The sequence below is a fragment of the Mobula birostris genome, chromosome 6 (assembly GCF_030028105.1).
Source record: "Mobula birostris isolate sMobBir1 chromosome 6, sMobBir1.hap1, whole genome shotgun sequence".
NCBI classification, from domain to species: Eukaryota; Metazoa; Chordata; class Chondrichthyes; order Myliobatiformes; family Myliobatidae; genus Mobula; species Mobula birostris.
The window spans coordinates 88014690-88026833 of NC_092375.1; the positions used below are offsets into that span (position 1 = coordinate 88014690).

At 41.9% G+C, this 12144-nt stretch overlaps 1 protein-coding gene across 4 annotated transcripts in view; it reads left to right on the forward strand.

The window, feature by feature from the left end:
• tsc22d1 (TSC22 domain family, member 1) overlaps window positions 1-12144 on the forward strand; it is a 227295-nt gene that overhangs the window by 93785 nt on the left and 121366 nt on the right. Inside the window, exon 2 of one of the 4 annotated variants that reach the window (XR_011886367.1) lies at window positions 12012-12108. The exons of the other annotated variants lie outside the window; for them this stretch is intronic. The gene's annotated coding sequence lies outside the window, so the exon portion shown is untranslated. The remainder of the gene's footprint in view (window positions 1-12011; window positions 12109-12144) is intronic. 4 annotated transcript variants of the gene reach the window in all.

The window sequence follows — 12144 nt, forward strand, 5'->3', positions numbered from 1 at the left end:
AGTGCTGGTCGTTGAAGCAGCTCACCCTGCTCCTCTTGGGCACTGGCATGATTGTCACTCATTTGAAGCAGGTGGGAAGTTCTGACTGCAGCAGTGAGAGGTTGAAATTGTCTTTGAACACTCCTGCCAATTGGTTGGCACAGGTTTTCAGTGCCATACCAGGTACACCAGGGCCCGACACCTGGCAAGGGTTCATTTCATGAAAGGTGATCTGACGTTGCCTTCCAAGATAGAGATCACAGCAGATGCTGCAGGGATTTGCATAAATGTAGTTTTCTTCTCCTTTTCAAAACAAATATAAAAGTCGCTGAACCCATTTGGAAGTGAAGCATCTCTGCCATTGATGTTGGAAGTTTTCCTTTGTTGGAAGTAATGGCCTGCAAGTCCTGCCAGAGCTGACATGCATCCGATTCTGTCTCTAATCTCAATCAGAATTGTTTCTTCACTCTTAAGATAGCCTTCCATTTGGAAGGATGTGGAATCTTTAGGAGGGTGTAGAGGAGGTTTGCCAGGGTTCTCTCTAGATTAGAAAACATGTTTTATGAGGATAGGCAGAGTGAGCTAGGACTTTTTTTCTTTGGGGAGAAGGAAGATGAGAGGTGACTTGATAGAAATGCTTAAAATGGTAAGAGGCATGGAGAGAGTGGATAGCTAGAGACTTTTACCTAGGGCAGAATGACTAATGCCAGGAGGCATAATTATCAGGTGATTGGAGGAAAGTATGTGGGGAGGGGGGGATCTCAAAAGTAATTTTTTTTTAACAGAGTTGAATGTGCTGCCAGGTGTGGGCGTTGAGGCAGACATATTAGGGACATATAAGAAATTCTTAGGTAGATGAAGGAAAGTGTTAGATTAAATGGTTGGCACAACATTGTGTGCTGAAGGGCTTGTACTGTGCTGTAATTTGTGTTCATTTAGGTGGTATATAAATGATAACTTCCTGCTGTAACTTTTCTGTGAATTCCATTCCACATAACAAAGTAAGGGATTATAGACAGTTTTGAATTGCTTATTTAATCATTGTTGAATGGAAAATCCCATGCAAGCTTGATTGGGGAAAATGAATAGTGATTTATCAAATGTAAGAAAGGGTCAGAAGGTTATGAATGGAAATTCACAGGAGTACAAGTTCCAAGTAGCAATCTGAAGAACTGCCCCTAGGTGGCAGCACAGGATTTCCTTTTAGTCCATATGGCTATTGGTATTAATCAAGCATCAGATTGTCACCTTTTTATTCTCGCCTCTTCCCCCTTCCTTTTCAGTCATGAAGAGAGCTGTCATCCCAAAATGTTAATTCATTTCCATAGATGCTGCCTGAGCTGCTGAGTTCCTCCAACATTTTGTCTGTTGTTAGTAATGTATGTGTTGCTTATTTAATGTGTTAATAAACAAGACTATACATTTAAAATATAGGCAAGTTAAAATTAGATTTTATTTTTTAAGGACATATTGGTGTAAACGCTGTTGTTGCTTAGCTTGAATAAGAACATTGAGCTGTGGGGTAGTCTTTGACAGAGCAACACAAGTCATGTTGGACATCCAGTTGCAGGGCTGCCTGATAGTTGGCCAGCTACATTGCATGAGTGTCTGCAGACAGAAAGACTATAATCATGTTCAGTCTAATAGTGGGTCTAATAACCACCGCAATTTTAAAGTAATAATGAGCGCGTTGTAAGTGATATGAGATGTTTATAATAACTGTAATGTAATATGAAAATATCTGATTTCTGTTGGTGACAAGGTCACAGGTACTGCTAATACTATTGTGGTCTGTTGCCTACGTTCATCATTGAAAGGGATGCTAAATTTCTGTTAGAGATTAGTGAAAATAAAAATGTAAATTTTTCCTGTCCAAATTTACAGTCCCCAGTTTAAGAACCCCTGCTACAGCAGATCAAGGATGCCTTGATCATCAGGACTGTGCAAAACTTAATTATTTCATTTAGATGTGGTTCACTTTTAAATTGGCAAGGACAATATGTCATTTTAATAACCGTATTTCAATATAATTGGCTTATTTTGTAATCCATGCATTTTTTAGTCAATTACATTATTTTGAGAAGGGGTTCATAGGCTTCATCAGACTGCCAAAGGTGTCCATGGCATTAAAAAGTGGGAAATTTTTCGACGGGAGTCGTTGATTGGAGTACTGTGCAGACGCAACAGAAGCATTCCTGCCAGGTCCAGTGAAGAGCTTTAAAAACCCAGTCTCTATAAAAGAAAGTTACCGCCTAGCAGAGCGGTCATCATTGGAGTAGCCTGAGGCAGAGTAGTAAAGCTTTGGCTCAACAGGGCTTCAGCGAGAACAGGCGGAGGGATGGTAAGTACTTAAGTTCATTTATTTCTTACTTAAATCTTAAGAGAATGGGGGTATGTGTACAGAGCTGGTGTTCTGCTCTGGGTGTCAGATGTGGGATTTCTGAGAGATTTCCAGCCTCCCTGGTGGCCACATCTGCACCAGGTGCATTGAGATGCAGTTCCTTAGAGACCGTGCTAGAGAACTGGAGCTGCAGCTCGATGACCTTTGGCTTGTTAGGGAAAGTGAAGCAGAGATAGATAGGAGCTACAGGGAGGTAGTCACCCCAGGGCTACAGGTGATAGAGAAATGGGTGACTGTCAGGAGAGGGAAGGCAGAATGTCAGAAAGTGGAGAGCACTCTGCTGGCCCTCCCCCTCAACAATAAGTACTTCATTTTGAATACTGTTGGGATGGCCTACCTGGGGGAAGCAACAGTGGCTGTGCCTCTGGCACTGAGTCTGGCCCTGCGACTCAGAAGAGTAGGGAGCTGAAGAAGATGGCAGCAGTGATGGGGGTCTCTGTAGTTGGGGGTGGGGGGGACATAGGCAATTTTGTGGGCGCGAAAAGGAAATACAGATGTAAGTTTGCCTCCCAGGTGCCAGGGTCCACAATGTTTCTGAACACATCCACAATATCCTGAAAAGGGAGGGTGAGCAGCCTAATGTCGTTGTCCACATTGGTACAAATGACATGTGTAGAGAAAGAGAGGAGGTCCTGACAAGAGAATACAGGGAGTTAGGAAGAAAGCTGAGAAACAGGACCTCAAGGGTAGTAATCTCGGGATTGCTGCCTGTGCCACCTGACAGTGAGAATAGGAATAGAGTGCGGTGGCAGGTAAATGTGAGGCTGTAGAATTGGAGCGGGGGTAGGGATTCAGATTTCTGGACGATTGTGACCTCTTCTGGGGCAGGTGAGACCTGTGCAAGAGGGACGCATTGCACTTGCATCCGAGGGGAACCAATCTTCTTGGAGGGCAGGTTTACTGGAGCTGTTGGGAGTGGTTTAAACTAATGTGGCAGGGGGTGGGAACCAGTATGATAGAGCTGAGGATAAGCTAACAGGTTTACATATAGATGATGGGTGTAATATGAATGTAAGAAAGGTCAAGCCAGTGACTGGGTACAGAGCAAAGAGTGAAATTGTACCACAGAAGCAAAATTCAAAAGGGTGAAGAATGCAGGAATGAAGGTGCTGTATTTAAATGCGGATAGCATTCGGAATAAGATAGATGAACTTGTGGCGCAGTTAGAGATTGGTTGGTATGACGTTGTGGGCATCACTGAGTCGTGACTGAAAGAAGCCCATAGTTGGCAGCTTAACATCAGAGGATATACTTCGTATTGAAAGGACAGGCAGAAAGCATAGGTGATGGTGCAGTTTTGTTCGTAAGAGATGGAATTACATCTTTAGAAAGAGGTGACATAGAGTCAGATAATGTTGAATCTTTGTGGGTGAAGTTATGAAACCGCAAGAGTGAAAAAACCATTATGGGAATCATATGTAGGAGCCAAGATGTGGGGTTGATTGTAAAGGGAGCTGGAAAAGGCAGGTAATAAGGGTAATGACACAATTGTAATGGGGGACTTCAATATGCAAGGGGATTGGGAAAATCAGGTTGCTGTTGGATCGTAGGAGAGGTAATTTGTTGAACACCTATGAGATGGCTTTTTAGAGCAGCTTGTGCTTGAACGTACTCAGGGAGAGGTTATCTTAGATGGGGTGTTGTGTAATAACCCAGATCTTGTAAGGGTGCTTAATGTAAAGGAACCCTTAGGAGGAAATCATAATATGATTGAATTCATACTGCAACTGGAAAGGGAGAAGCATAACTCGCATGTATCAGTATCGCAATGGAATAAAGGGAATTAGAGAGGCATGAGAGAGGAGATTGCTCAGGTGGATTGGAGGAGTATACTGGCGGGATAATGGCAGACCAGAAATGGAGAAGTTTCTGGGAATAGTTCACAAGGTGCAGGACAGAAGTTGTTCTCAAATTGCAGGGGTAGGCAACTCTGGCTGACACAGGAAGTTGAGGACTGCATAAAAGCCAAGGAAAGGACCTACAAGGTAGCAAAAGTGAGTGAAAAGTTGGATGATTGGGAAGCTTTTAAAATCCAACAAAAGGCAACTGAAAAAGCTATAAGTGAGCTAATAATATAAAGCAGGATATCAAATGTTTTTTCAGTTATATAAGGAGTAAAAGGGAGGTGAGAGTTGATATTGGACCACTGGAAAACAATGCTGGTGAGGTGGTAATGGGGGACAAAGAAATGGCAGCCGAACGTAATGGTTATTTTGCATCTGTCTTCACTGTGGAAGACACAAGCAGTGTGCCAGAGGTATGAGTGTCAGGAAGCAGGAGTAAGTGCTGTTACTATTACAAAGGAAAAAGTGCTAGGCAAGCTGAAAGGTCTTAAGGTGAATAAATCAACTGGACCAGATGGCCTACATCCCAGAGTTCTGAAAGGTTACTGAAGAGATGATGGATGCATTGATTATGATCTTTCAAGAATCACTCAGTTCTGGCATGATCCCAGAGAATTGGAAGAGTGCAAATGTCACTCCAGTCTTAAAAAAGGGAGGAAGGCAAAAGAAAGGAAATTATAGGCCACACACGAAATGTTGGTGGAATGCAGCAGATCAGACAGCATCCATAGGAAGAAGCATAGTCGACGTTTCTGGCCGAAACCCTTCGTCAGGACTGAAGGTGCCACACATGAGGCTTCTTAACAAGATAAAATCCCATGGTGTTACAGGAAAGATACTGGCATGGGTAAAGGAATGGCTGGCAGGCAGGATGCAGCGAGTGGAATAAAAGGGGCCTTTTCTGATTGGTTGCCAGTGACTAGTGGTGTTCCTCAGAGGTCTGTAATGGGACCGCTACTTTTCACATTGTTTGTCAATGATTTGGATAATGGAATTGATGGCTTTGTGGTGAAATTTGTGGATGACATGAAGATAAGTGGAGAGGTTGGTAGTGCTGAGGAAGCAATGCAGCAGGACTTGGACAAATTGGAAGAATGGGTTAAAAAAAAAAGTGGCAGATGGTATACAGTGTTGGGAAATATAATGCATTTTGATAAAAGGAACAATAGTGCGGGCTATTATCTAAATGGGGAGAAGGCTCAAACATTAGAGGTTCAGAGGGACTTGAGAGTCAAAGACTCCCAGAAGGTTAATTTACAGGTTGAGTCTGTGATAAAGAAGGCAAATGCAATGTTGGCATTTATTTCAAGGGGAGTAGAATATAAAAACAAGGAGATAATGCTGAGGCTTTATAAGACACTAGTCAGGCTGCGTTTGGAGTATTGTTAACAGTTTGGGGTCTGATATTTCAGAAAGGATGTGCTGTCATTGGAAAGTGTCCAGAGGAAGTTCTCAAGGATGATTCCAGGAATGAAGAGGTTAACATATGAGGAGCATTTGGCAGCTTTGGGCCTAAACTCACTGGAATTTTAGAGAAACGCATGGAGATCTCAATGAAACCTACCGAATGTTGAAAGGACTAGATAGGGTGGATGTGGAGAGGATGTTTCCTATGGTGGGGGTATCCTGAACTAGAAGGCACAGCCTCAAGATTGAGGGGTGACCTTTTAGAACAGGGGTAAGGAGGTTTTTTAGCCAGAGTGGTGAATCTGTGGAATGCTCTGCCATAGACTCTAATGGAGGCAAAGTCCATGGGTCTAATTAAGGAGGAAGTTGATAGTTTCCTGATCGGTCAGGGCATCAAAGGATATGGTGAGAAGGCAGGTGTATGGGGTTGAGTGGGATCTGGGATCAGCTATGATGGAATGGTGGAGCAGACTGGATGGGCTGAATGGCCTAATTCTGCTCCTATGTCTTATAAGCAATGGAACCAAAACACCGATGGCATGAGACCATATTTCTTTGTAAATTAAAGGCATTGGATGTGTTACACCTCTTGCTTTTGCTTTGCTTTTTCCACATTATATAATTGTGAATAGTTTTATTTCTCATCATGTCCACACTTGTTGAAGATATTTTTTAGTATCCTTTTTAACACAGCACATGAAATGTGCAAGCTTGCCTTTTCTTTGTGAAGCACTACTTCATTGAAATTGTGCAGTGTTTTGTTTTCGCCTTAAGCTTGTATTGATGTCTTTGTTGGGATCCTAGCTCTGGTGTGACATTTTCAAGGCTAACATTTCCTTAGGCAAGTGGATGCAGATCAGGTGAAGCTGTATTTCAATGTAGGGCATTGATTTAGTTAATTTTTTGAATTGAGGGCAAAATAAAATAAAATGTTTTAATTTTCTTCCATTGCTGGGATCAAGGATTCCTCTGGTTTTGTTTGCATGGCTAATTGTATAGAGCTGTGTTTCCCTGTATAATTTGTCAGTTATTTGAGCCTTGAGTCAAATCTCGAGTGCTATATTTGTGCATTTGTACACTAATTTGTACGCTAATTGTGTTTTGTTCAATGTGAGCTAGTTTTATAGTTTTGTTCCCTAAAGCACAAACAGTTGGCCTAGGTTTTTGACAACACTCAGTGCTGAGGTAAATTGTTGGCGTGAATTTAGACAAAATATAAAAAAAAATTCCCTTGTTTGATCATGTCCATTTTCTCTGAAACCTTGAAGTTATTGCCAAGCAATGATTTTGTTTGTAAATTTGAGTTGTTGGAACTTGAATTTGGTCTGGTTATTCACTCTGTAGCTTCCCTTCCGTCTATCCTTGAGTAATCTTGAAAGTAGCATTTTTACCCCTCTATTCTCTGGCTATCCTAACCATAAGCTTGCTGCCTTCAAGTACATTAGAGGAAGAAGTGTGGTTATATTTAAATGGTACTTGATCTCCAGAGCTATGCACTTATGCTAACAGGTGTGATTAGGTGCAGCAACCCTTCCGTTACTGTTGCTGATCCAGTGTGCCAAATGAGCTCATATCTCATGGACTTTCAATGTTTCTTAAGGTTGCCCTAGTTCTTTACACTCAAAATCATCTGGTGAATCCTCTACCTGTGAAACAACTGTGATACCTAAATGGTATCTTCCCTTTAGCCTTTCATTTGCAACTCCAAGTAATTTAACCTCTGTGCGGGTGGGGGCACTGTGCAGAAATCATTCCTTGATTACTTCTAACTTTGGGTGCAGCAAAAGGCCAGCTGCAATTGTGTTTGCTAAATGAATGCTGTATGCTAAAGGGGGAAACGTTATTGAGGGCTAAATATTAAAAGTATTCTTTGACATAAAGGAATTACTGTAATGTTGGTATCCATAAGCAGCTTAATTTAACCAGTTGTTTGCGGTCATCGTCTGCACATTGAGATTGTGTTGGGCGCGTAGTTGCAACTAGAATGTTGTTCCATCTGCACACTCCTTTGTTCTCAAAGTCAGATTCATGATTTTGTTTTTTGTTTTCTCGAACAACTTTAGTCCATTGGCTCTCCAAGCAATACCTTTGTGTCTGTTTAGACCTGTGCTTTTCACTATTTTTCATTAGATTTCAGACAGTGTGAAGAGATTCGAAGTTCCAGTCGTGTTGGGTTGCCCTTTTGTGTGCTCAAACCAATAACCAAAGGTTGTTGTCATAAGCAGATTCTGCAGATGATGGAAATCTTGAGCAAAGCGCGCAAACTGGTGGAGCAACTCAGCAAGTCAGGCAGCATCTATGGTTGGGAATATACAGTGAGCGTTTTGAGCGGAGACCCTTCATCAGGACGGGGAAGGAAAAGGGCAAAAGCCAGAATAAGAAAAGTAGGGGGGAAGGGAACGGTTACAAGCTAGCAGGTGCTGGGTGAAGGAGCAGGTGGGTGGGGAGGGGGGGATGAGCAAGAACGTGGAAGAGGGTAGGTGAAAATTGGAGGAATAACACCTCATATTCCATATGGGTAGCCTCAAACCTGATGAGCAGTGGACCAACCTGATGGCATTAACATAATTTTCTCTATCTTCTGGCAATTTCTCCTCTTTTCTCCTCTTTCCATTCCTCATTCTGGTCACTCTCTCTCTCTTCTCTTCTCCTCATCTGCCCATCAAATCTCTCTAATTCCCCTCCTTCCTTTTCTTCCATGGTCTACTATCCTCTCCAATCAGATTCCTCCTTCAGCCCTTTACCTTTGCTCTTTCCATCCCCCACCTTATTTCGGCATCTGCCCACTTCCTTTCCAGTCCTGATGAAAGGTCTCAGTCTGAAGTGGTGGTGACTGTTTATTCCCCTCAGATGCTGCCTGGCTTGCTGAGTTCCTCCAGTATTTTGTGAATGTTTTTCTTGTCCCATTTTGATACTTTAAGGGCAACTTTCCAGGAATGATTTAATTCTTGTGTTTGTGAGCAGATTATTTTTATTTGTGTTTAATTGATCAATGGAACAACTAACTTTTAGTGAGTTAGTGGGAAGAGTTCTTTTTGTTAATTAGACATACTTTGCACCTTAGATTTAAGGCACTGGCAAAGATTTTTATAACAATTATTTTGCATGAGGAAGTTAAAGCACAAATAAGCAAATATATACCTTTATCTAATAAAGTGGCTATTGAGTGTAGTTCTGTATGATTGTGGTCTTTTGCTGCCATTGCCCATCAACTTTAAGGTCGGACATGTTGTGTGGTCAGGGATGCTCTTCTGCTCACCACTGTTAGAATGCCTGCTTATTTGAGTTGCTGTTCAATCAGTTTGGCCATTTTCCTCAGACCTGGCTCATTAATAAGACTTTTTTGCCCACAAAACTGCCGCTCACTGAATGTATTTTGATTTTCGCACTGTTCTCTGTAAATTCTGGAGACTGCTGTGTGTGAAAATCCCAGATCAGCAGTTTCTGAGATGCTTATACCACTCATCTGGCACCAACAATCATTCCATGGTGAAAGTCACTTAAATCATATTTTTTTGCCATTCGGATGTTTGGTCTTAACCACAATTGAGCCTCTTGACCATGTCTGAATGCTTTTGTTTATTGAGTTGCTGCCACATAATTGGCTGATTAGATATTTGCATTAACGTACAGGTATACAGTCGGCCCTCCTTATCCGTGAGTTCCATATGCGCAAATTCAACCAACTGCGAGTTGAGAAAACCCGGAAGTGCTCTTTCAGCACTTGCTGTTTGAGCATGTGCAGACTTTTTTTTCTTGTCATTATTCCCTAAACAATGCAGTATAACAACTATTTTACATGGCATTTACATTGTATTAGGTATTATAAGTGAATGGTGGCCAATTAGGAAAAGGGGAGGTGCAACGAGACCTGGGTGTCATTATACACCAGTCATTGAAAGTGGGCATGCAGGTACAGCAGGCGGTGAAAAAGACGAATGGTATGCTGGCATTTATAGCGAGAGGATTCGAGTACAGGAGCAGGGAGGTACTACTGCAGTTGTACAAGGCCTTGGTGAGACCACACCTGGAGTATTGTGTGCAGTTTTGCTCCCCTAATCTGAGGAAGAACATTCTTGCCATAGAGGGAGTACAAAGAAGGTTCACCAGATTGATTCCTGGGATGGCAGGACTTTCATATGATGAAAGAGTGGATTGACTAGGCTTGTACTCTCTGGAATTTAGAAGATTGAGGGGGGATCTGATTGAAACGTGTAAAATTCTAAAGGGATTGCACAGGCTAGATGTAGGAAGATTGTAGGTCACAGTTTGAGGATAAAGGGGAAGCCTTTTAGGACCGAGATGAGGAAAAACTTCTTCACACAGAGAGTGGTGAATCTGTGGAATTCTCTGCCACAGGAAACAGTTGAGGCCAGTTCATTGGCTATATTTAAGAGGGAGTTAGATATGGCCTTTGTGGCTAAAGGGATCGGGGTATGGAGAGAAGGCAGGTACAGGGTTCTGAGTTGGATAATCAGTCATGATTGTACTGAATGGTGGTGCAGGCTCGAAGGGCTGAATGGCTTAGTATATCGTATATATTTTACCTTCCTATGCATATAAAATACTTAAATGTATGTTTCAGCACCGGGCTCAGGAACAGAAGTTCGCGAGTTCGATCCAGTGACGGATCGCTCCCGAGCGTGCTCTCCATCCCTGCCGGGTTGATGTAGAGGCTCAGAAACCCGAAACCCAAAACCCAATAATTAAACCACTGCGTTGCTTAGTAATAATTGTAGCTTTAATCAGGCAGGGCCTTTCTCATTTTATCCTTTAAAATTGTTCCAGTCGTTGACCGACTGCAGCCTAACGCTTTTCCAGTGACTGCCGTTTCACCTCTTTCTGATTGCTTTATTATTTCCACTTTATTTTAAATTGCATTGTGATTATTTTCGTGATCAGAAACACTGCGGATTCAGAGCTCCGCTGCCGGGTCCTAGCGGCTGCCGGTTAAATAAGGTCCAGGGTTCCGCTGGGTCCTAAGGTCCACCGCGTTTAGACAGGTTGAATAAGGGACTTGAGCATCTGCGTTTTTTGGTATTTACGAGAGGTCCCGGAACCAATCCCTCGCGGATAAGAAGGGCCGACTGAACCTAATAAAGTGGCCACTGAGTGTAAATTTGAATATTCTTTCAGTGCAGAGTAGAGTAGGCTGGTTAGCATTTATGAATAGGAATGTAAAAGGAAGCAAATGACTGGTTGATGTTTTGCACTGAGTGGATAAGCATGCCTTTGAGCCAGGTTTATATGCCCTGAATGTTAATATGATTCAAAATGCTATTAGACTTGATGTTGTAATCTGTTTTGATTTTAACTCCAATGTGCATAATTTCATTAGTTATTTGAACCCTATTTAATCTGTTGTCCTTCAGCAGTGCTGCTAAAGTGACATTTTGTTAACCTCATTGCTTTGTGAAACAAGCTCCTGTATTAAAATGTTACTTCAGAATTGGCTCCTGGGACCACTGTTGCCACCATAAAAAGGACAGCTCTGTAGTCAGGTGACCCACTCACTGACAATTTTGCCTTTGAGGGTGAAACTGGTATATAATGCTTTCAAACAGAATGGGAAAATCAGAAGCACATAATTTTTTTGACACTGCTTACATTATCATTAATGAATTCTGATGTATCCAAAATGTTATTAAATTGAAGTTGGATAATTCAATAGAACATGACAGTTTGTCCCTTGGAGAATAGTGTGGTGCAGGTCTGAATCCTCGTTATAGTAGAGGAATGGTACAGAAGCCACCTACCCTTGCCTGCAGTGTTAATGCTGGCCGGTTATTATACGTACAGCAGTTGGCTTGCCGGAGGCATTGGTAAATCAAGTGCTTAGAAAGCTTTCCCATCTCTCCCTCCCCTGCTTATGCCCACTTTACATGTTTAATAAACTGGGACTGGTCACAGCAAATTGATGTCATGGAGGCATTATGATGCAGCAGCAGTAGAAATGCTTATTTCTCCAGTTTTCTTCCCTTTTCCCCTCTCCTCTTGCCAAGGCCCAGACAAATGTTGACAGTCAAGCAGTAGTCATCTGTACCATTCCCAAGGGGCTGTTCTTAATGCCTAGCCAAGACAGTAAGTGTGGGCGGAATGCAATCATTTTGAATTTATGCATAAGTACCACTTCTATACACAAAACAGGAAACTCATCTTACTCCAAAAAGGAGTAGACTAGTTTGTGATTTGTTTCAATAGGATTGTGAGTCAACTGATATTTGTAGAAATTGGGTTAAATACTGCTCTGTTCTAGGAGATGCAACTAATTGGTATTTGAAACAAATCTCTAATTTTGTCTTTCTCTTTTTTTTCCCTATATGCTGTGTCCTGTGAAAAACCTAATGCTGGTTTAAATCGTCCTCCAATCATTTTATCAGGTAAGAAATAGCACTTAATACTTTGAAAACCTTCAAATGGAATCATTTCTTAGTGTGTGGTCCAATGGAATGGTGTGCTGAGTCCAAGACCTCTAAGGTTGATTTGTTTTGTAAAGCTATACCGCAAAATCTA